Source organism: Lactuca serriola, chromosome 4 (genome assembly GCF_051521515.1).
Source record: "Lactuca serriola cultivar US96UC23 chromosome 4, Lser_US96UC23_V15, whole genome shotgun sequence".
Lineage (NCBI taxonomy): Eukaryota > Viridiplantae > Streptophyta > Magnoliopsida > Asterales > Asteraceae > Lactuca > Lactuca serriola.
Window position 1 is genome coordinate 230984756 of NC_136411.1, and position 23008 is coordinate 231007763.

The window sequence follows — 23008 nt, forward strand, 5'->3', positions numbered from 1 at the left end:
TCCGGATTGTTGGACATTGATCGAAGATTCTCCAACTACATAGTAAATAACAACATATAACTTTGTAAGTTAACCTATTAACTTAAACCAAATTAAATATTCTCCCTAATAAATAAAGAACTTTTTGTCACATGTCCTCTTTTCCTTCATTTGGACACATGGCATTTTCTAGAATTTTTTAATTTTTTATTTTCCATTTGTCATTTTATTGTATTTATCATTTTATTAAATTAAAATTCCACATTTAATATGTAAGATAATATATATGTAAGTTATTTATAATAAATAGCTTATATATGTAATATATTCAATACATTAAAGTCTAATTAATTTTAATAATTCAAAAATTTTCTTATTTTTCTTATAAATTCAAACTTTTCAAATTGTTAAACTTTCATATATATATATATATATATATATATATATATATATATATATATATATATATATATATATATATATTCTTTTAAATAAACTCATGTAATACATGAGTGTCACACTTAGTTACCAAATTATAAGAAAACTAACCATTACCAATTTATCTATATATATATATCAACAAACTATCAAATTAACAAACCAACTAACTAACATTAACATTCTAAGTTAAACCAACAATCAAACTAATAATTACACATTTATCTACAAATACAGATTGTATAGGAACTATTATAGTAATTTACTTTAAATAGCATTTCAATAATAGCGTCCTACTTGTTTTTTGTTTCTTTTTTCCATTATGACATTGTAGTTTACACATTGTATACAAATACACTCCAAATTGCATAAAAATACACACATACATACATTATACACATATATACATACTTTTTATATACATAAAACAACCGTCAACACACTCCAAATTGCACATAAATACACACATACATACATCATACACATGTATACATACTTTTTATACACATTAAACAATTATGAACACAATCCAAATTGCATACAAATACATACATACATACATACATACATACATACATACACTCATACATTATACAGATATATACGTATTTTTTATACACACGCATATATGAAATACACACATATATAGGAAATACACACACATATAACATATTACACACACATATATATACAAAATACACACACAAATGCACACATACAAAACAAATTACAAAAAATGCACCTGTGGTTCCCAAAAGCTTCTCCCTCTTTCAACTAGTGGTGGTAGTCTTCGGTGCTGCAATAGTGATGGTGGTAGTTGATGCCGATGACAGCAACAACCGACGGTAGTGGTGGTGACTGGAGAGGAAAACAGATTTTTGAAAACAAAAATGCAATTAATCACAAATTCTTATGGAAATCACATTAAAATAGAAAAGAAACGAAGAGATGAAGAAGGAAACACGAATTCGAGACAAGGAAATCGACAACAGCAACAGTGTCGGTGGTCGGAGAGGGGAGGTTTTCGGTGGCCGGCAGTATCTCTTCAACTATATGTTGCTAAATGAGGGTGAATCGTTTGAGGAATGGAGAATCGTCAGAGCAAATGATCGAGAAAATGGAACAAAATGAGAGTAGATTGACGCAGAAAGCGGAAGCAAGTGGGTGAAATATGCGTCGACCTTTAGTGTCGACACCCAATAGTGGCTACCAAAGAATCAATATCGGCGACATCCAATCTTTAGTGGCGACATACGTAGAGGGAAAAGAAGGCGTGTTTTTTTCGTCCTTTAGTAGTGACAATTTTAGGTCTTTAGCGACGACATATTGTCGCAGGTATTCATTTTTTGCATTCCAAGAGTTTCTCAGCCATTGGATTACAAAAATGATCGAACGGTTGGTGTGCACCAGAACGTGAGAATGCGGAATCGGATAGGTACGCATTACCGGCGACACCAATAGCGACAACTTTTCGATTTGTCGCTGCTAAAGGTGTTATTGCCGCTATTAGTGTCGCCAGTAATGGTTGTATTTCATGTTGTGATTGTTCACAATTCCTATATAAAACTGTTGCTAAGGTGTGAAATATGATTTGCAATGGTTACACATTTTGAATAAATTGTGACTAAAATAGTCCTAAAAATTAGTTTGACTTTTGGTGACAAAAATTATGAAAGGCCTAACGACCATGTTTTCAGAAAACCTTCACTAAAAATTAGTTTTAAATAGCGGCAATTCTTTTTTCAGGAACTAGAATTTTAATCCCCAAAACTCAAAAAATAAAAAATTTATATTAAAACACCTTGACTTAACTTTCAAAATATTTTTTTTTTGCTGTTTCTAGTTTTTTATCCATGAACTAAAATTCTAAAGTTGATTCTAATTTGATTTTTTTTCATGTTTTTAAAACACAATTTCAATTTCCCTACATCCATTCTTTAAAAAATCACTAAAAAAAAATGCCGATTAGTGGGAAAACGAAACGGTCACTAACAATTGAAGGTGTCGTCACTACATCATTTAGTGACCAAACTTATGGTCATCACTTGTGGTCACTATAGGTCCGTCACAAAAACCGATTAGTAACCAAAATATAAAAGCGGTCACTAAATAGTGACCAAAATATAATGGTCACTAAATTTTTGACGAGGGGCTTCGTCACTAATAAATGAAAGTCGTCACTATTTTGTTTAATTAGTGACCATAAAAAGTCGTCATTCTCTTATGCGATTAGTGACCATAGAAAGTCGTCACTGGTTTATCTAATTAGTGGCCATAAAAAGTTGTCACTCTCAACCGATTTGTGACCATAGAAAGTCGTCACTAGCTTATCCAACTAGTGACCATAAAAAGTCGTCACTAATTTATCCAATTCGGTAAAAAAAGTCACTGATTTTTTTTGCAATTTCTTTTATCTAACCAATTTAAGTAACTTTAAGCAAACCTACGGTATACAATACTGAAATGGCTAGAACATCATATGAATCATAGAGCATAGTTAAGAACAGCAACCACCAAAACAGATTTCCAAAAACAGTAAGTATTCCAATTCTAACTGGCTTTCTCATTTTATAAACTGTACACAAATAATAGTTACCATAGAATGTGATATAGATTGTGGGGAGGCCTTGTGACTAGCTTCCTCTAAGGCAATTTTAATTGACTTTTGCATCTCTAACTGTCTACTCGCCTACAAAATGATATCATTTAGGTTTTATGTTTAATGAGAAGGGTATTCTTGTCTTTTGCACATGAAATGGTGGTTATGCAGATTTTTCTAGTAGCAGTGAAATCTATTCTCCTTCATCACTAGCATTTTGGTCAACATCAATTTGAAAACTTTTAACCCCTCTTTGAAACTCAGGCATAGCACCCTCCATAATGCTTGAACATCTTTTATTTAACAAAAAACCAATCTATAGGAAAAGAACTATTTTTTGTGAGGCTCTTTTTTTTCATGGGATTCCAAGGCTGTGAATCCAAATCCATCCCTCTACGTGTCAACCAAACTGGGGATCGCAGATACCACCAGCTTCTCAACCTTGAATGACTTGAGCATCTGAAAACCATAATTTTCATTTTACAAGAGTTTATGTAAAACGAATTACATATTTTGTCCCTGTGAGTGTGGTTAGTCCAAGTTACTAATTTTTTCCCTGTGGTTTCGTTTTGTTGCTGTTTTGGTCCCTAAGTTGATTGCTAAATCGAACTATTTTGCCTTCAGTTTTATTAAAGTGACTATTTTGCAGTAGACCAGATTTGTAATCCAATTGTAATTTTATGATTAAATTATTCTCTAAGTTATCACGTATCTCTTTTCCTAAATTATAACGTGTTTTATGCTATTGTGTAAATATTTATTTAGTTAATAGAAAATAAAACATGTGTTATTTTCTAAATTATAACGTACTGTATTATTTTATTCTGAAGTATATATGTTTAAAAGAAATTAAAAAAATGTTTTTGTCAACCAATCATAAATTATCACGTATTTTATTTTCTAAATTATAAAGGATCTTGTTCTAACGTAAAAATACTTTATTTGGTAAAAATAAATAAACAACGTTAATAGTCAATCTCATATTATATTTTCTTTTGACTAAAAAAAATTATATTATAGAATAAAATACGTTATAACTTAGAAAATAATTTAATAATGATATTATGAGTAAATTAGCAATTTGACCCATGTGGTATATGTTTTTTTGGTGATTTGGTCCAAGGGCAAAATGGTCATGTTATTAAGACCAACATCATGAGTAGTTAGATTTAACAACCCTTGGACCAAAACGAAAGAGAAATTTGTAATTAACTCCAGAATTTAGCAAGATTTAATATAAAAACTTTTATGTCGAATAAATTAATATGAAAAGATTACCTCTTCAATAGCATTCATGAGACGCCTACACATTCCCTGACACCGATATTTGCTGCATGTTGCAATTAAAGGCATCTCCGCAACATTTACCCCATGAATCATGAACACAAATTTCAAACATAGGGTTAAAAAGGTCAAAGGGAAAAATGGCCATTTACTATTCAATGCTAGAAAATATCACCAATTTGTATGCCTTAATGATGCTACACAAAGTATTACGTCATTTTTCTCCAAGATCACTGTATAGAACCCCTCATAGTTCAGACGTGCAAATTCTGATTTGAAGAAAAAATCAAACGAAATAATTATCTCCAAAAGGCTGTGTTAATTAATGAAAAAAAAAATCATGAAATGGTAATAGTGTTCACCCCCAATTGTATAAAACATGTGGGATCATATCAATGCCTGTTCTTGGATCCACCATGGGAAGAAAACACTCCTCCATAATTGTAAGTGCAACTGCCAGTTTCAACTTGCATTCAGCTTTCAAAGCAACCAATCCGGAATTAATCTTTTGGTCGCCATGTATGCATTTCAGAATGGTCCACGAGAAACCATCGGAAATGGAATTCATAATTCCATTCCGGGAATGAAGCCCGAAATAAACCTATAAAAAAATCAAGATCAAAAGTTATTAATAGTGTCAAATAAATTCACAGATTCCAATTCCAATTTGATTTCGATTCTTACCTCCTTGCAGCTTTCCCCACAGAACTAAATCAAGTCTCTTTCTATTCCGGTTTCTCCATGACATTCCTCGTGGTATGTAAATAAAATGTTGATGTTTTTAACTAAGTTGTTTTAATTTTAGATATTGACAAGAAAGAATAAATGATTTTATATTAAAATTTACATTTATGTTCGCATTGCAAACATTTCAGGCCATCCAAACTTGAAGGCTCGTTATCATTGACCACATTCCCACAAATCCAACAAGAGCACTTTGAACAATACCAATTGCCTTCAGGTAGCTCCTGGAAAAAACAAGACACATAAAATGGGATACAAATAGCCAAATAAATTAAGAAATAAAGACAAAAGGATTATGAAAGTAAAAGTATAAATGAAGGGAAAGCAAGACACATACACACACCTATACACATAAGCATGTTATATGAAAAGTTGAGGGGCAATAATCACAGCAAATCAACTCACCACCATCACCACACAGCCCACAACTATCATCATTTTCATCAATTTCCTCCACCTCAACAGTCCGCATGGCACCTCTCCTAACCTTATACTCAACTAACCAAGCTTCCAGTTGGCACAAAATGAACGACTTCCCAGACTCCATAAAAAGACACAAACACGAGATTTTTAAATTTAAGCTTTTTTCAAAGAGTCAGTAATCTGCAATTTCTTTACCCAATGAATTATATCCATAACATGGTAAGAAACTTCACTAATGCACAATTAGGATGAGTTTGTTACACCTGGACTAGAGAGAGAGAGAGAGAGAGAGAGAGAGAGAGAGAGAGAGAGAGAGCTCACCAATTATGAACAAATGGAGATAGATATACTCAAAATGCACTCCCAATTCATGTAAGCATTTCATCGAACAGCTGTTGTGCACATTCTATTGAACGGGGGAGAAGATGAGCTGTGTCCCTAAGATGCTGATCATAAGAACATACATTCAACTATCCATGTAACCTTCTTTCAAAATCTCATCCAATCGATGAAATCACAAGGGGAAAGCGATTGAGATAGAGAGAAAGAGATACCAAAGGATGTAGGGAAGGAGGTGGCGGCGCCAATCGGTGGAAGGGGGCGTGGGGACAAACATTGTCGTAAGTAAGAAGTAAGGCTTTCGCCAAGACGACGATTTTTGATGAATTCTTCTCGGACTTTGTTGATAACGTGATGACTTGGGTATAGACAATGTTGGTCGCCGAACATCCTTGAAAATCTCGGCAGATACAAAAACCCAGGTAGTAGAAATTGGATTTGGCGATGACGAATTGGAGATTGGGGAAGGTTTATGGCTTGCAGATGGTGGATGACAACAACGGTGAAACGATGGGAGAGATTGGTTTGCATCCGTTTATACGTGAAATGGTCTGCGTGTGAGCGTGTCTTGTATGTTGTATTGCCACTTGTATTTTAAGGTAAGTTACATTTTTACCCTTGTGGTTTGATGACATGTATTGTCGTTAAAAGTAACTATATGTTGGTGATTTTTTAAGGTTATTTTGACGTATCTTTTTCCGGTTAAAAGTAAGTATACATTGATCCCTTTTTAGAGTTAGGCGCTATGAATAAAATTATACATAACTAGTGACCATTTTTTGTGGTCACTGAACCTATTTTCATTTTGTATTTCAATGACCATATTATTTATATTGTTTCGTCATCCCACATGACGTTTAGGTGAGTTCGAATAAAGAAGAGCATTCAGTGACCACTGTTTTTTGTCACTAAGCCTCTAATTAAGTGACCATTTTTTTTGTCATTAGGCCTTCAATGCAGTGACCATTATTTTTGGTCCCTAAACTAATAATGATATTAAAATATGATATTTTTTCTACGCTTAGTGACCGGAGAGTGACAACCATCAAACAATCAGTCACTAAACTTGTAGCATTACCAAAATTCAGTGACGACTTAATAAATGGTCACTAAATGATGATATTAGTGACCAGATTTTAGGTGGTCACTAATAATTGGTCATTAAAAGGGAAATTTCTTGTAGTGAATTGAAATTTTCAAATTCGATTACAAGCTTAAGCAGAAGTGAACCTAACCTTGAGGTAGGGCAACAAAATCATCATCATCCTTTGTTAATGGATTTTCTGATGTATTTTTAAAATTTGATTCATATAGGTCTTTGTACTCCTGAACATCCATGATATCCTTATTAGTTGTTCAGCATATTAATTTTCCAATATACCTTACCGGTTGCTTCAATAAGGAAAACACTTAAATATTCTTCCATTATTTACCATGGTGTCATTGTTCATCCTAATCATCTATTCTTTTAATCTAGTTGAAAAATACTTTTCGTAACACTATCATATGAAAATGATCCGTACACAACACATATATAAACTTAATTGTGACAATGAAAACATTATCATATGGAATGTGATCGGTACACAACACATATATAAACGAGACCAGTAGAATACAACCACATGACTTCATTACATAATAATTATCAAGGTTTTATTAATTACTATATAAATAATAGGTGTATTCAAAAACCATACTCAAGATCATTCACTTTCAACAGTGGCTGTCATAACTGGGTTATTTTGCTTGCCCCCATCATAATTGATTGCTTTATGGAGAATGATTAATTGAATGGGATTTGTATGCGATTTGAAGTTGATATATCACTAACCGACTTTATACATATCAGTGGGTAAACGAGGGCCAAAAAGAACATCAAGTGGTGTTGCTTTGCCATTAGTCGCCCCCATGCTTTCAGTCCTATCAACAGGTTCGTCTGATGGTTTTTTGAGCACAAACTGTTGTATCAAACGAGCTAGCGTTAAACCCAAAACCTGAAGGGCAAATAAAACACCAGGGCACATTCTTCTACCACTACCAAAAGGAAGCAATTCATAATGGCTTCCCTTGACATCGATATCCTTGTGACTTGTCAAGAATCTCTCAGGCTTGAATTCCTCCGGAACTGACCAGATATTTGGGTCACGTTGCAACTTCCAAAGATTTACCAAAAGACGAGTTCCTTTTGGAATGCTGTAGCAACCCACAATACAGTCGTCCAGTGACTCGTGAGGAACAGCGAGAGGTCCAGCTGGGTATAATCGTAATGTTTCTTTGATGATGGCATTGAGGTAGACTAAGTTCATTAGGTCTGACTTCTCCACCAGTCTGTCCTTTCCAACATGCTCATCAATTTCATCTTGGGCAATTTTTAATGTTTTTGGGTGGTTGAGCAAACAATGATAAAGCCCAGGTTAATGTCACAGATGTCGTGTCAACGCCTGCTAATAGGATTTGCTGTGAACAGGAGTTTACACAAATTAAACACTCGTGGATTAGGTTATATAGTTAAAAGGCTGAAGAAATATTTAATGTAATCACCAAACAATGAGATAAAAAGTTTGAGTTTACTAGACTTGTCGCTTTGATAATTGTATCATGGTCAAAACCCGGGAATTGATCTTCAGAAGCACCTCGAAGAATGGAAATTAGCACATGCATAAAGTCTTGGTTCGCTTCATGTTGTTGTATAGACTTAATCTCCTGTTTGTGCTCCTTTAACCATCGGTCAAAGATATTGTCCAAATCCTTCCAAGTATTCTTCATCACTTTTTTGTATCCACCCACGTCCAAATAGTTGAGATAAGGTATAAAATCAGCAAGCACAAATGCCCCCATTAACTCAAAGAACTTCCTTACCACAGCCTGAAATTGAACCCCTTGTTCATGATTTGGCGAAAACCTTTTTCCTGTAATAATCCTAACCATAATATTTAAAACCAAGTTCCCAAACCATTGACTCATCTCCACCTTTACCATCTGTGACTATGAACTTTCAGTAGGTTTATTCGCTACCCAGCCATCATATAACTCTTTAACGGATGCTATAACTTCAGAAGCTCGAATATATCCAATCATTTCAACTCTTTGTTGAGAAAGAACCTCCAACACGACCATCTTGCGCATTTTTCGCCAATAGTCCCCATATGGAGCCAGGCCAAACACGGCATTATTATACGCCATGGTTTTTGATGCCTCTGTTTTCGGTCGACTTGCGAAGGCCTTGTCATTGGTAGTAAAGCAGTCCTTAGCAATCGTTGCATCACTCACCACCAAACCTTGATGAACACCAAGCTTGATGGTGAAGATAGGGCCATGTTTTTCTGCCATGTCACCTAAAACCTTGTGAGGTAGGTCAGGTCCACGTAAAAGGTGTAAGTGTCCGATTATCGGCCATGCCCCTTTTGCTTGTGGTGGCTTTAGGTTCTTCCCTGTGTTTTCCTTCTTTCTGTGGAGGATAGGGAGTAGCAAACAGTGTACAAGAATAGAGACAAAGATTGTTGCAACAATAGTTGATACTATGAGGTAGAACTCCATGGCTGAGTGAGCAAATTGAATGCATGGTTGTATTTGCCAATAGATAATAGCAGTAAATTCTTATGTTGATCCTTAAAAGATCAATCATGTCAACCTTTAACAATAAAGTGGATCCTATCGGTTTATATCTACGTCTACATCAGTTTGTTGGACATATTTACCCTTGAGGGTAAGACTTTGGATGCTTCTATGAAAAATAAAAATAAAAAATAACATTAACCAATATGATCAAATATTTATTTAAACAACATCACCACTAAAAATAAATTTAATAGTTTTAATTATTTATAATTTAATATTAATTTGTCATAGCACACTAATGCCAACTGTCGGTGCTTCATATGGAATTATAGCATTTTATTAAAATAAATCAAATATTTCATTTAACTAATATGATTAGGAAAATATAATATTCTTAAATAAAAAATACGCAATCCATTTTAGATTTACGGTAGTAGATTGGCAAATTAACGAGATTTTGTGAACATGTTAAAAAAAATTCAGTACAAGACGACTAGGTCTTCAATTGTCGGCTTTATTCAATCTAATTGTGCCAAGAAAAAAGATCGTAACTTAAGTTCAGAATCCAATGCTAATAACAAATTCAATCCATGCTAATAACAAGCAAAATCTAATAGATTTGTTTAGTTTATTCCTCAGTATTTCTGTATGTTCTTGAATTTTCAACTTTTGGAATTGAACTTTTTCAATCAATGAACTTTCATGATCAATTTGCGAGTAGAAAATATCAAGTTTCCTAGCAACAATATAACATATATTGTCATATTAAGCAATATTGATTTTAATCAGGTCTCATTTTCTCTAATAAAAATAGACATAGAACAGGAGTCTGAATGGAATGAATCAGAGATTGAAAATGATGTAACTGAATCTTTGAAGAAAGACAATCACAGACCAAATGAATCTTTACTATTCATAATTCAGTTTCTATATATCTTTAAATTTGGATTTTTATTTAAGTTTAATGATTGGATTCTTACCCCATTCTGGTGAGTTGTTATCTGTAAACTCTGTCCTAGAAATCAACCTTGTTCCACGAATCTACAAAAACAGAAACAACTAACAAAAATAACCCAATTAAATCTTTTTGGTGTTTGGTTTGTTGGATTCCATGGGATTTGGAATTCCATTTCATTGTTTGGTTGTAAAAGACTATGGAATTGAATTCAGTTGGAAATCACAAAATCCTTTTTAATTTAAACATTTCATTATGTGTCCCAAGGAATTCTCGTTGTTAAGAATACATATTTTTTGAAAGGGTAATTATCATTGTTTATAATATTCAAAACCTGAATTCCATTTTGTGTTCTACAAAAACGAGTAGTTTTGCCATTTATCATTTATATTCATGTAAAAACAGAAATATACAAAGGAATGGAACTGAATTCCATTCCAATTCTATCAACAAAACATGTGACAAAATATCATTTCTTTCAGATTTCAACCAAACCAAACACCAAAAAGATTTAAATGAAGTTATGGTGATATTATGAACAAAGAACAAATAAATAGCTTTCATGTTGCAGTAAGTTCGTCTAAGTTGTCCAGTATTTTCAAATTTCAACCATTGATTAGATTATCAAGTAAATTACATTTTTGTCCCTGTCCACCAGTGATATTTTAGATCTGGTTCAACAACGAATCTTTTTTTCCTTTTTGGTCCCTAGACTATAATGATAATTTTAGATCTGGTACAACAAGGAACCTTTTTGATTTTCCTTTGGTCCCTATTTCAACCGAATCATTCCCGAAAAAGGAAAAAAATAATCCTCTTTGGATCAAATCTGAAAATATTGCTATAGCACAGGGACTAAAGATGTAATCGTAAGCTAATTTCAATTGTATATGTGTCTACTAGGGGTGTCAAAAAGTCCCGTGGAACCCCGTCCCGTATGGGGGCATTTGTTGAAAAAAATAGGGGACGGAGGCGGGGGCGGGGGTAAGGTTAACCCCCGTTTTGATTTCGGAGGCGGGGTGGGGGTTGGTAGTCCCGTCCCGAAACACCCGTGGGGGCCCTGTTAATTAATTATATAAATTGACATATATTAATTATATAATTATAATAAACAATAAAATGATTTTTACGTACAAAAATTCTACAAAAAAAATGTTTTTAATTTGTTTGTAATATGTAAAATTATGTTATAAATATCTGTTTGTTACCCAAGAAATAGTTTCTTTTAGCCCAAACAAGAATTTCTTGTAGCCCAATTAAGATAGCCCAAAATCAATCGGGGGTGGGGGCGGAGGTCAGAAGGGGAATTTAGGGGCGGGGCGGGGGTGGAAAGGATGGAGATTTCGGGGGCGGGGACGGGGACGGGGGAATGGGAAAATTTTGGGGGCAGGTACGGGGGATGGAATCCCCGTCCCGTTTGCCCCCGTTGACATCCCTAGTGTCTACCTTCCCTTATTTTTAGTGGGCATCGAATAGATGTTTCATATGTCAATGGATGTGCACGTGATACAAACAGGATTGCAAAGCTACACACAGACCTGACGGGGATATTCCATGGAAAAATTGGCAACTCAATAGAGAATAACAAAAAGGTTAACCATTATTGATAAGCACAAGTGAAGAATAGAAAGAAAATGAACATTGGATTAAAGAAATCCTTAAAGCTAGAATGGAAAATGTAAGTGCTTTAGAAGTTTCTTTGAATGTGGGAAGGAATCATAAGAGCTGTGAGATACCAATAAGATCTTCTCATGAATTGGAAGATGATAATATTGTTTGTGATGCTAAAGAAGTTGTAGGTGAAACAAAAGTTGTAGAACATCCAACAAGGTCTTCTAATGAGATTGAAAATGATGTAAATAAATCTATGAAGAAAGATAGACAAGGACCAAATATTTTTTTTGTACGTGAAACTTGTGAAAATAAGGAGACAATCAAAGATGACAAGCACACAGAGTCAAAGGAGAATCAAGATGAGGTGGGACCCAGTAATTCTAATAATCTTGCTAAAGAAACCAACAACATAGCTTTGTATAAAAGGTGGAAAATGAAAAGAAAACATCCCATGATTATGATGAAAATGGTTATGAGAAGAGATTTAGTGAAGTATTGGGGTTATTGGAAAATACAAGGCAGGAAGTTTTTGAACATTGAGGAAGTAGTAATTGCAGAGATTCATGAATCAAATAGTGATGATGAAGCAAGTGAGAAAGTGGTTGAGAAAGAAAAACAAGTGAAAGAGGAAAGTGACACAGAAAGCCACATGGAAGAAGACACAAAAGAAGTTTTATGATGTTCGTGATGTGGAAATAATTGAGAATACATCGAGTGATTATGATGATGCAGAAGAAAGTGAGAGCATCCATAGCTTCCGTGGTGCAAATCGTATAGAAATTGATATAGAAGAAGCCTACAAAGTTGACCGAAGTGACAACAATGTGGAATCAGGTCAAGAAGTTGATGATGTCAGCAATAATAGTTCACCACAAGCTACATTAGAAGACACATAAACAATAATTATGAAAAATCTGAATCATGTTCAGATATGATACATGGTATGGAAGAAATTAAACCAGAGTGCAGGATAATGATTTATAAGATATACTTAAGTATTTGACATCGAAATTAAACCATTCACTTAAGTTAGAAGAATAATATAAATAGAATGTCATGAACAATTTAAATAAACAAAATTATATTAATAAGATATCCCTAAGAGTTTCACTGTGACCAGAAATAACTTGTAGGTATATAATTTTCATCTTTTATGATAACCAATGTTTGCTAATAGACAAAGAATCACCCTAAAATACATATAGTCAGAAACACTTTATTTTTGCATGAATATTGTGTAGCTTATAAACACTCAAAACATGTTAATACTTTATCACTACTATTGTTGTTTACATGTAGTCACATGTTTAATCATTTATAATGATTGTTGTTTACATTTAATCACATAATAAATTCAACCATCATCATATATTATTTATAATAACATTGATATTTTACAACTTGTACCGACAAATTATAAGTTATTTTTATTATGAATATTGTTTACTTTTAGTGACAAAACGAGAATTAAATTATGACCATAACCCTTTGGTCGCTTAAATAAATTTTCGTCACTATATAACCTATACCTTCACGTTTTTTTCGTATGACTAATTCCAATATCAGATTTAATCACTTAACTTTATACTTCATCACCTTGTATGTTTTACATCTCACTTAATAATTGTCACAAGGTAAATCTACAAATCAATGTAAAAACCGTTATAAATGATGCAATTTTTCGAGGATTCTCGATCATGTCAATATTCACTACAAGAAAAAAGGGTATTAGCGGCGACAAAAACCGCCGCTATTTCTCATCAAAGTCGCCGCTAATATCAGTGGCGTAGCCAGAATTTTGTTTTAGGATGGGCCAAATAATTTATAAAATGTGAACGGTAGTAAAATACTTCAAATAATAACAAACTGTAACAATATATACAGAAAAATATATTGTATTTGTGTATAATTTGAAAATTTTAATATATATATATATATATATATATATATATATATATTCATAATCCAATGCTAATAACAAATTCAATCCATACGAATAACAAGCAAAATCTATTAGATTTCTGTATTTTATTCCTTGGTATTTCTGTATGTTCTTGAATTTTCAACTTTTGGAATTGAACTTTTTCAATCAATGAACTTTCATGATCAATTTTCGAGTAGACAATATCTAGTTTCCTATCAACAATATAACATATATTGTCATATTTAGCAATATTGATTTTAATCAGGTCTCATTTTCTCTAATCAAAATAGACATAAAACAGGAGTCTGAATGGAATGCAACACAGAGTTTCAGAGATTGAAAATGATGTAACTGAATCTTTGAAGAAAGATAATCACAGACCAAATGAATCTTTACTATTCATAATTCAGTTTCTATATATCTTTAAATTTGGATTTTTATTTAAGTTTAATGATTGGAATCTTACCCCATTCTGGTGAGTTGTTATCTGTAAACTCTGTCCTAGAAATCAACCTTGTTCCACGAATCTACAAAAACAGAAACAACTAACAAAAATAACCCAATTAAATCTTTTTGGTGTTTGGTTTGTTGGATTCCATGGGATTTGGAATTCCATTTCATTGTTTGGTTGTAAAAGACTATGGAATTGAATTCAGTTGGAAATCACAAAATCCTTTTTAATTTAAACATTTCATTATGTGTCCCAAGGAATTCTCGTTGTTAAGAATACATATTTTTTGAAAGGGTAATTATCATTGTTTATAATATTCAAAACCTGAATTCCATTTTGTGTTCTACAAAAACGAGTAGTTTTGCCATTTATCATTTATATTCATGTAAAAACAGAAATATACAAAGGAATGGAACTGAATTCCATTCCAATTCTATCAACAAAACATGTGACAAAATATCATTTCTTTCAGATTTCAACCAAACCAAACACCAAAAAGATTTAAATGAAGTTATGGTGATATTATGAACAAAGAACAAATAAATAGCTTTCATGTTGCAGTAAGTTCGTCTAAGTTGTCCAGTATTTTCAAATTTCAACCATTGATTAGATTATCAAGTAAATTACATTTTTGTCCCAGTCCACCAGTGATATTTTAGATCTGGTTCAACAACGAATCTTTTTTTCCTTTTTGGTCCCTAGACTATAATGATATTTTTAGATCTGGTACAACAAGGAACCTTTTTGATTTTCCTTTGGTCCCTGTTTCAACCGAATCATTCCCGAAAAAGGAAAAAAATAATCCTCTTTGGATCAAATCTGAAAATATTGCTATAGCACAGGGACTAAAGATGTAATCGTAAGCTGATTTCAATTGTATATATGTCTACTAGGGGTGTCAAAAAGTCCCGTGGAACCCCGTCACGTATGGGGGCATTTGTTGAAAAAAATAGGGGACGGAGGCGGGGGCAGGGGTAAGGTTAACCCCCGTTTTGATTTCGGAGGCGGGGGTGGGGGTTGGAAGTCCCGTCCCGAAACACCCGTGGGGGACCTGTTAATTAATTATATAAATTGACATATATTAATTATATAATTATAATACACAATAAAATGATTTTTACGTACAAAAATTCTACAAAAAAAATGTTTTTAATTTGTTTGTAATATGTAAAATTATGTTATAAATATCTGTTTGTTACCCAAGAAATAGTTTCTTTTAGCCCAAACAAGAATTTCTTGTAACCCAATTAAGATAGCCCAAAATCAATCGGGGGTGGGGGCGGAGGTCAGAAGGGGAATTCAGGGGCGGGGCGGGGGTGGAAAGGATGGAGATTTCGGGGGCGGGGACGGGGACGGGGGAACGGGAAAATTCTGGGGGCAGGTACGGGGGATGGAATCCCCGTCCCATTTGCCCCCGTTGACATCCCTAGTGTCTACCTTCCCTTATTTTTAGTGGGCATCGAATAGATGTTTCATATGTCAATGGATGTGCACGTGATACAAACAGGATTGCAAAGCTACACACAGACCTGACGGGGATATTCCATGGAAAAATTGGCAACTCAATAGAGAATAACAAAAAGGTTAACCATTATGGATAAGCACAAGTGAAGAATAGAAAGAAAATGAACATTGGATTAAAGAAATCTTTAAAGCTAGAATGGAAAATGTAAGTGCTTTAGAAGTTTCTTTGAATATGGGAAGGAATCATAAGAGCTGTGAGATACCAATAAGATCTTCTCATGAATTGGAAGATGATAATATTGTTTGTGATGCTAAAGAAGTTGTAGGTGAAACAAAAGTTGTAGAACATCCAACAAGGTCTTCTAATGAGATTGAAAATGATGTAAATAAATCTATGAAGAAAGATAGACAAGGACCAAATATTTTTTTTGTACTTGAAACTAGTGAAAATAAGGAGACAATCAAAGATGACAAGCACACAGAGTCAAAGGAGAATCAAGATGAGGTGGGACCCAGTAATTCTAATAATCTTGCTAAAGAAACCAACAACATAGCTTTGTATAAAAGGTGGAAAATGAAAAGAAAACATCCCATGATTATGATGAAAATGGTTATGAGAAGAGATTTAGTGAAGTATTGGGGTTATTGGAAAATACAAGGCAGGAAGTTTTTGAACATTGAGGAAGTAGTAATTGCAGAGATTCATGAATCAAATAGTGATGATGAAGCAAGTGAGAAAGTGGTTGAGGAAGAAAAACAAGTGAAAGAGGAAAGTGACACAGAAAGCCACATGGAAGAAGACACAAAAGAAGTTTTATGATGTTCGTGATGTGGAAATAATTGAGAATACATCGAGTGATTATGATGATGCAGAAGAAAGTGAGAGCATCCATAGCTTCCGTGGTGCAAATCGTATAGAAATTGATATAGAAGAAGCCTACAAAGTTGACCAAAGTGACAACAATGTGGAATCAGGTCAAGAAGTTGATGATGTCAGCAATAATAGTTCACCACAAGCTACATTAGAAGACACATAAACAATAATTATGAAAAATCTGAATCATGTTCAGATATGATACATGGTATGGAAGAAATTAAACCAGAGTGCAGGATAATGATTTATAAGATATACTTAAGTATTTGACATCGAAATTAAACCATTCACTTAAGTTAGAAGAATAATATAAATAGAATGTCATGAACAATTTAAATAAACAAAATTATATTAATAAGATATCCCTAAGAGTTTCACTGTGACCAGAAATAACTTGTAGGTATATAATTTTCATCTTTTATGATAACCAATGTTTGCTAATAGACAAAGAATCACCCTAAAATACATATAGTCAGAAACACTTTATTTTTGCATGAATATTGTGTAGCTTATAAACACTCAAAACATGTTAATACTTTATCACTACTATTGTTGTTTACATGTAGTCACATGTTTAATCATTTATAATGATTGTTGTTTACATTTAATCACATAATAAATTCAACCATCATCATATATTATTTATAATAACATTGATATTTTACAACTTGTACCGAAAAATTATAAGTTATTTTTATTATGAATATTGTTTACTTTTAGTGACAAAACGAGAATTAAATTATGACCATAACCCTTTGGTCGCTTAAATAAATTTTCGTCACTATATAACCTATACCTTCACGTTTTTTTCGTATGACTAATTCCAATATCAGATTTAATCACTTAACTTTATACTTCATCACCTTGTATGTTTTACATCTCACTTAATAATTGTCACAAGGTAAATCTACAAATCAATGTAAAAACCGTTATAAATGATGCAATTTTTCGAGGATTCTCGATCATGTCAATATTCACTACAAGAAAAAAGGGTATTAGCGGCGACAAAAACCGCCGCTATTTCTCATCAAAGTCGCCGCTAATATCAGTGGCGTAGCCAGAATTTTGTTTTAGGATGGGCCAAATAATTTATAAAATGTGAACGGTAGTAAAATACTTCAAATAATAACAAACTGTAACAATATATACAGAAAAATATATTCTATTTGTGTATAATTTGAAAATTTTAATATATATATATATATATATATATATATATATATTCATAATCCAATGCTAATAACAAATTCAATCCATACGAATAACAAGCAAAATCTATTAGATTTCTGTATTTATTCCTTGGTATTTCTGTATGTTCTTGAATTGTCAACTTTTGGAATTGAACTTTTTCAATCAATGAACTTTCATGATCAATTTTCGAGTAGACAATATCTAGTTTCCTATCAACAATATAACATATATTGTCATATTTAGCAATATTGATTTTAATCAGGTCTCATTTTCTCTAATCAAAATAGACATAAAACAGGAGTCTGAATGGAATGCAACACAGAGTTTCAGAGATTGAAAATGATGTAACTGAATCTTTGAAGAAAGACAATCACAGACCAAATGAATCTTTACTATTCATAATTCAGTTTCTATATATCTTTAAATTTGGATTTTTATTTAAGTTTAAAGATTGGAATCTTACCCCATTCTGGTGACTTGTTATCTGTAAACTCTGTCTTAGAAATCAACCTTGTTCCACGAATCTACAAAAACAGAAACAACTAACAAAAATAACCCAATTAAATCTTTTTGGTGTTTGGTTTGTTGGATTCCATGGGATTTGGAATTCCATTTCATTGTTTGGTTGTAAAAGACTATGGAATTGAATTCAGTTGGAAATCACAAAATCCTTTTTGATTTAAACATTTCATTATGTGTCCCAAGGAATTCTCGTTGTTAAGAATACATATTTTTTCAAAGGGTAATTATCATTGTTTATAATATTCAAAACCTGAATTCCATTTTGTGTTCTACAAAAACGAGTAGTTTTGCCATTTATCATTTATATTCATGTAAAAACAGAAATATACAAAGGAATGGAACTGAATTCCATTCCAATTCTATCAACAAAACATGTGACAAAATATCATTTCTTTCACATTTCAACCAAACCAAACACCAAAAAGATTTAAATGAAGTTATGGTGATATTATGAACAAAGAACAAATAAATAGCTTTCATGTAGCATTAAGTTTGTCTAAGTTGTCCAGTATTTTCAAATTTCAACCATTGATTAGATTATCAAGTAAATTACATTTTTCTCCCTGTCCACCAGTGATATTTTAGATCTGGTTCAACAACGAATCTTTTTTTCCTTTTTGGTCCCTAGACTATAATGATATTTTTAGATCTGGTACAACAAGGAACCTTTTTGATTTTCCTTTGGTCCCTGTTTCAACCGAATCATTCCCGAAAAAGGAAAAAAATAATCCTCTTTGGATCAAATCTGAAAATATTGCTATAGCACAGGGACTAAAGATGTAATCGTAAGCTGATTTCAATTGTATATATGTCTACTAGGGGTGTCAAAAAGTCCCGTGGAACCCCGTCACGTATGGGGGCATTTGTTGAAAAAAATAGGGGACGGAGGCGGGGGCAGGGGTAAGGTTAACCCCCGTTTTGCTTTCGGAGGCGGGGGTGGGGGTTGGAAGTCCCGTCCCGAAACACCCGTGGGGGCCCTGTTAATTAATTATATAAATTGACATATATTAATTATATAATTATAATACACAATAAAATGATTTTTACGTACAAAAATTCTACAAAAAAAATGTTTTTAATTTGTTTGTAATATGTAAAATTATGTTATAAATATCTGTTTGTTACCCAAGAAATAGTTTCTTTTAGCCCAAACAAGAATTTCTTGTAACCCAATTAAGATAGCCCAAAATCAATCGGGGGTGGGGGCGGAGGTCAGAAGGGGAATTCAGGGGCGGGGCGGGGGTGGAAAGGATGGAGATTTCGGGGGCGGGGACGGGGACGGGGGAACGGGAAAATTCTGGGGGCAGGTACGGGGGATGGAATCCCCGTCCCATTTGCCCCCGTTGACATCCCTAGTGTCTACCTTCCCTTATTTTTAGTGGGCATCGAATAGATGTTTCATATGTCAATGGATGTGCACGTGATACAAACAGGATTGCAAAGCTACACACAGACCTGACGAAGATATTCCATGGAAAAATTGGCAACTCAATAGAGAATAACAAAAAGGTTAACCATTATGGATAAGCACAAGTGAAGAATAGAAAGAAAATGAACATTGGATTAAAGAAATCTTTAAAGCTAGAATGGAAAATGTAAGTGCTTTAGAAGTTTCTTTGAATATGGGAAGGAATCATAAGAGCTGTGAGATACCAATAAGATCTTCTCATGAATTGGAAGATGATAATATTGTTTGTGATGCTAAAGAAGTTGTAGGTGAAACAAAAGTTGTAGAACATCCAACAAGGTCTTCTAATGAGATTGAAAATGATGTAAATAAATCTATGAAGAAAGATAGACAAGGACCAAATATTTTTTTTGTACTTGAAACTTGTGAAAATAAGGAGACAATCAAAGATGACAAGCACACAGAGTCAAAGGAGAATCAAGATGAGGTGGGACCCAGTAATTCTAATAATCTTGCTAAAGAAACCAACAACATAGCTTTGTATAAAAGGTGGAAAATGAAAAGAAAACATCCCATGATTATGATGAAAATGGTTATGAGAAGAGATTTAGTGAAGTATTGGGGTTATTGGAAAATACAAGGCAGGAAGTTTTTGAACATTGAGGAAGTAGTAATTGCAGAGATTCATGAATCAAATAGTGATGATGAAGCAAGTGAGAAAGTGGTTGAGGAAGAAAAACAAGTGAAAGAGGAAAGTGACACAGAAAGCCACATGGAAGAAGACACAAAAGAAGTTTTATGATGTTCGTGATGTGGAAATAATTGAGAATACATCGAGTGATTATGATGATGCAGAAGAAAGTGAGAGCATCCATAGCTTCCGTGGTGCAAATCGTATAGAAATTGATATAGAAGAAGCCTACAAAGTTGACCAAAGTGACAACAATGTGGAATCAGGTCAAGAAGTTGATGATGTCAGCAATAATAGTTCACCACAAGCTACATTAGAAGACACATAAACAATAATTATGAAAAATCTGAATCATGTTCAGATATGATACATGGTATGGAAGAAATTAAACCAGAGTGCAGGATAATGATTTATAAGATATACTTAAGTATTTGACATCGAAATTAAACCATTCACTTAAGTTAGAAGAATAATATAAATAGAATGTCATGAACAATTTAAATAAACAAAATTATATTAATAAGATATCCCTAAGAGTTTCACTGTGACCAGAAATAACTTGTAGGTATATAATTTTCATCTTTTATGATAACCAATGTTTGCTAATAGACAAAGAATCACCCTAAAATACATATAGTCAGAAACACTTTATTTTTGCATGAATATTGTGTAGCTTATAAACACTCAAAACATGTTAATACTTTATCACTACTATTGTTGTTTACATGTAGTCACATGTTTAATCATTTATAATGATTGTTGTTTACATTTAATCACATAATAAATTCAACCATCATCATATATTATTTATAATAACATTGATATTTTACAACTTGTACCGACAAATTATAAGTTATTTTTATTATGAATATTGTTTACTTTTAGTGACAAAACGAGAATTAAATTATGACCATAACCCTTTGGTCGCTTAAATAAATTTTCGTCACTATATAACCTATACCTTCACGTTTTTTTCGTATGACTAATTCCAATATCAGATTTAATCACTTAACTTTATACTTCATCACCTTGTATGTTTTACATCTCACTTAATAATTGTCACAAGGTAAATCTACAAATCAATGTAAAAACCGTTATAAATGATGCAATTTTTCGAGGATTCTCGATCATGTCAATATTCACTACAAGAAAAAAGGATATTAGCGGCGACAAAAACCGCCGCTATTTCTCATCAAAGTCGCCGCTAATATCAGTGGCGTAGCCAGAATTTTGTTTTAGGATGGGCCAAATAATTTATAAAATGTGAACGGTAGTAAAATACTTCAAATAATAACAAACTATAACAATATATACAGAAAAATATATTCTATTTGTGTATAATTTGAAAATTTTAATATATATATATATATATATATATATATATATATATATATATATATATATTCATAATCCAATGCTAATAACAAATTCAATCCATACGAATAACAAGCAAAATCTATTAGATTTCTGTATTTTATTCCTTGGTATTTCTGTATGTTCTTGAATTTTCAACTTTTGGAATTGAACTTTTTCAATCAATGAACTTTCATGATCAATTTTCGAGTAGACAATATCTAGTTTCCTATCAACAATATAACATATATTGTCATATTTAGCAATATTGATTTTAATCAGGTCTCATTTTCTCTAATCAAAATAGACATAAAACAGGAGTCTGAATGGAATGCAACACAGAGTTTCAGAGATTGAAAATGATGTAACTGAATCTTTGAAGAAAGACAATCACAGACCAAATGAATCTTTACTATTCATAATTCAGTTTCTATATATCTTTAAATTTGGATTTTTATTTAAGTTTAAAGATTGGAATCTTACCCCATTCTGGTGACTTGTTATCTGTAAACTCTGTCCTAGAAATCAACCTTGTTCCACGAATCTACAAAAACAGAAACAACTAACAAAAATAACCCAATTAAATCTTTTTGGTGTTTGGTTTGTTGGATTCCATGGGATTTGGAATTCCATTTCATTGTTTGGTTGTAAAAGACTATGGAATTGAATTCAGTTGGAAATCACAAAATCCTTTTTGATTTAAACATTTCATTATGTGTCCCAAGGAATTCTCGTTGTTAAGAATACATATTTTTTCAAAGGGTAATTATCATTGTTTATAATATTCAAAACCTGAATTCCATTTTGTGTTCTACAAAAACGAGTAGTTTTGCCATTTATCATTTATATTCATGTAAAAACAGAAATATACAAAGGAATGGAACTGAATTCCATTCCAATTCTATCAACAAAACATGTGACAAAATATCATTTCTTTCACATTTCAACCAAACCAAACACCAAAAAGATTTAAATGAAGTTATGGTGATATTATGAACAAAGAACAAATAAATAGCTTTCATGTAGCATTAAGTTAGTCTAAGTTGTCCAGTATTTTCAAATTTCAACCATTGATTAGATTATCAAGTAAATTACATTTTTGTCCCTGTCCACCAGTGATATTTTAGATCTGGTTCAACAACGAATCTTTTTTTCCTTTTTGGTCCCTAGACTATAATGATATTTTTAGATCTG

General features: G+C 32.6%; 1 long non-coding RNA gene and 1 pseudogene across 2 annotated transcripts; both read right to left on the reverse strand.

The window, feature by feature from the left end:
• Nucleotides 1–2971: 2971 nt before the first annotated feature.
• On the reverse strand, nucleotides 2972–6323 carry LOC145100562 (uncharacterized). 2 transcript variants are annotated; one of them, XR_013705126.1, is made up of 6 exons: nucleotides 6022–6323; nucleotides 5789–5913; nucleotides 4985–5268; nucleotides 4663–4901; nucleotides 4295–4569; nucleotides 2972–3475 (listed from the first exon to the last, which is right to left on the reverse strand). It is a non-coding gene; the product is annotated as an uncharacterized LOC145100562 (long non-coding RNA). The 2 variants fall into 2 exon arrangements; XR_013705127.1 differs by lacking the exons at nucleotides 5789–5913; nucleotides 6022–6323 and adding an exon at nucleotides 5388–5573.
• Nucleotides 6324–7492: 1169 nt separating this feature from the next.
• Nucleotides 7493–9390, reverse strand: LOC145100563 (strychnine-10-hydroxylase-like; annotated as a pseudogene).
• Nucleotides 9391–23008: the final 13618 nt, after the last annotated feature.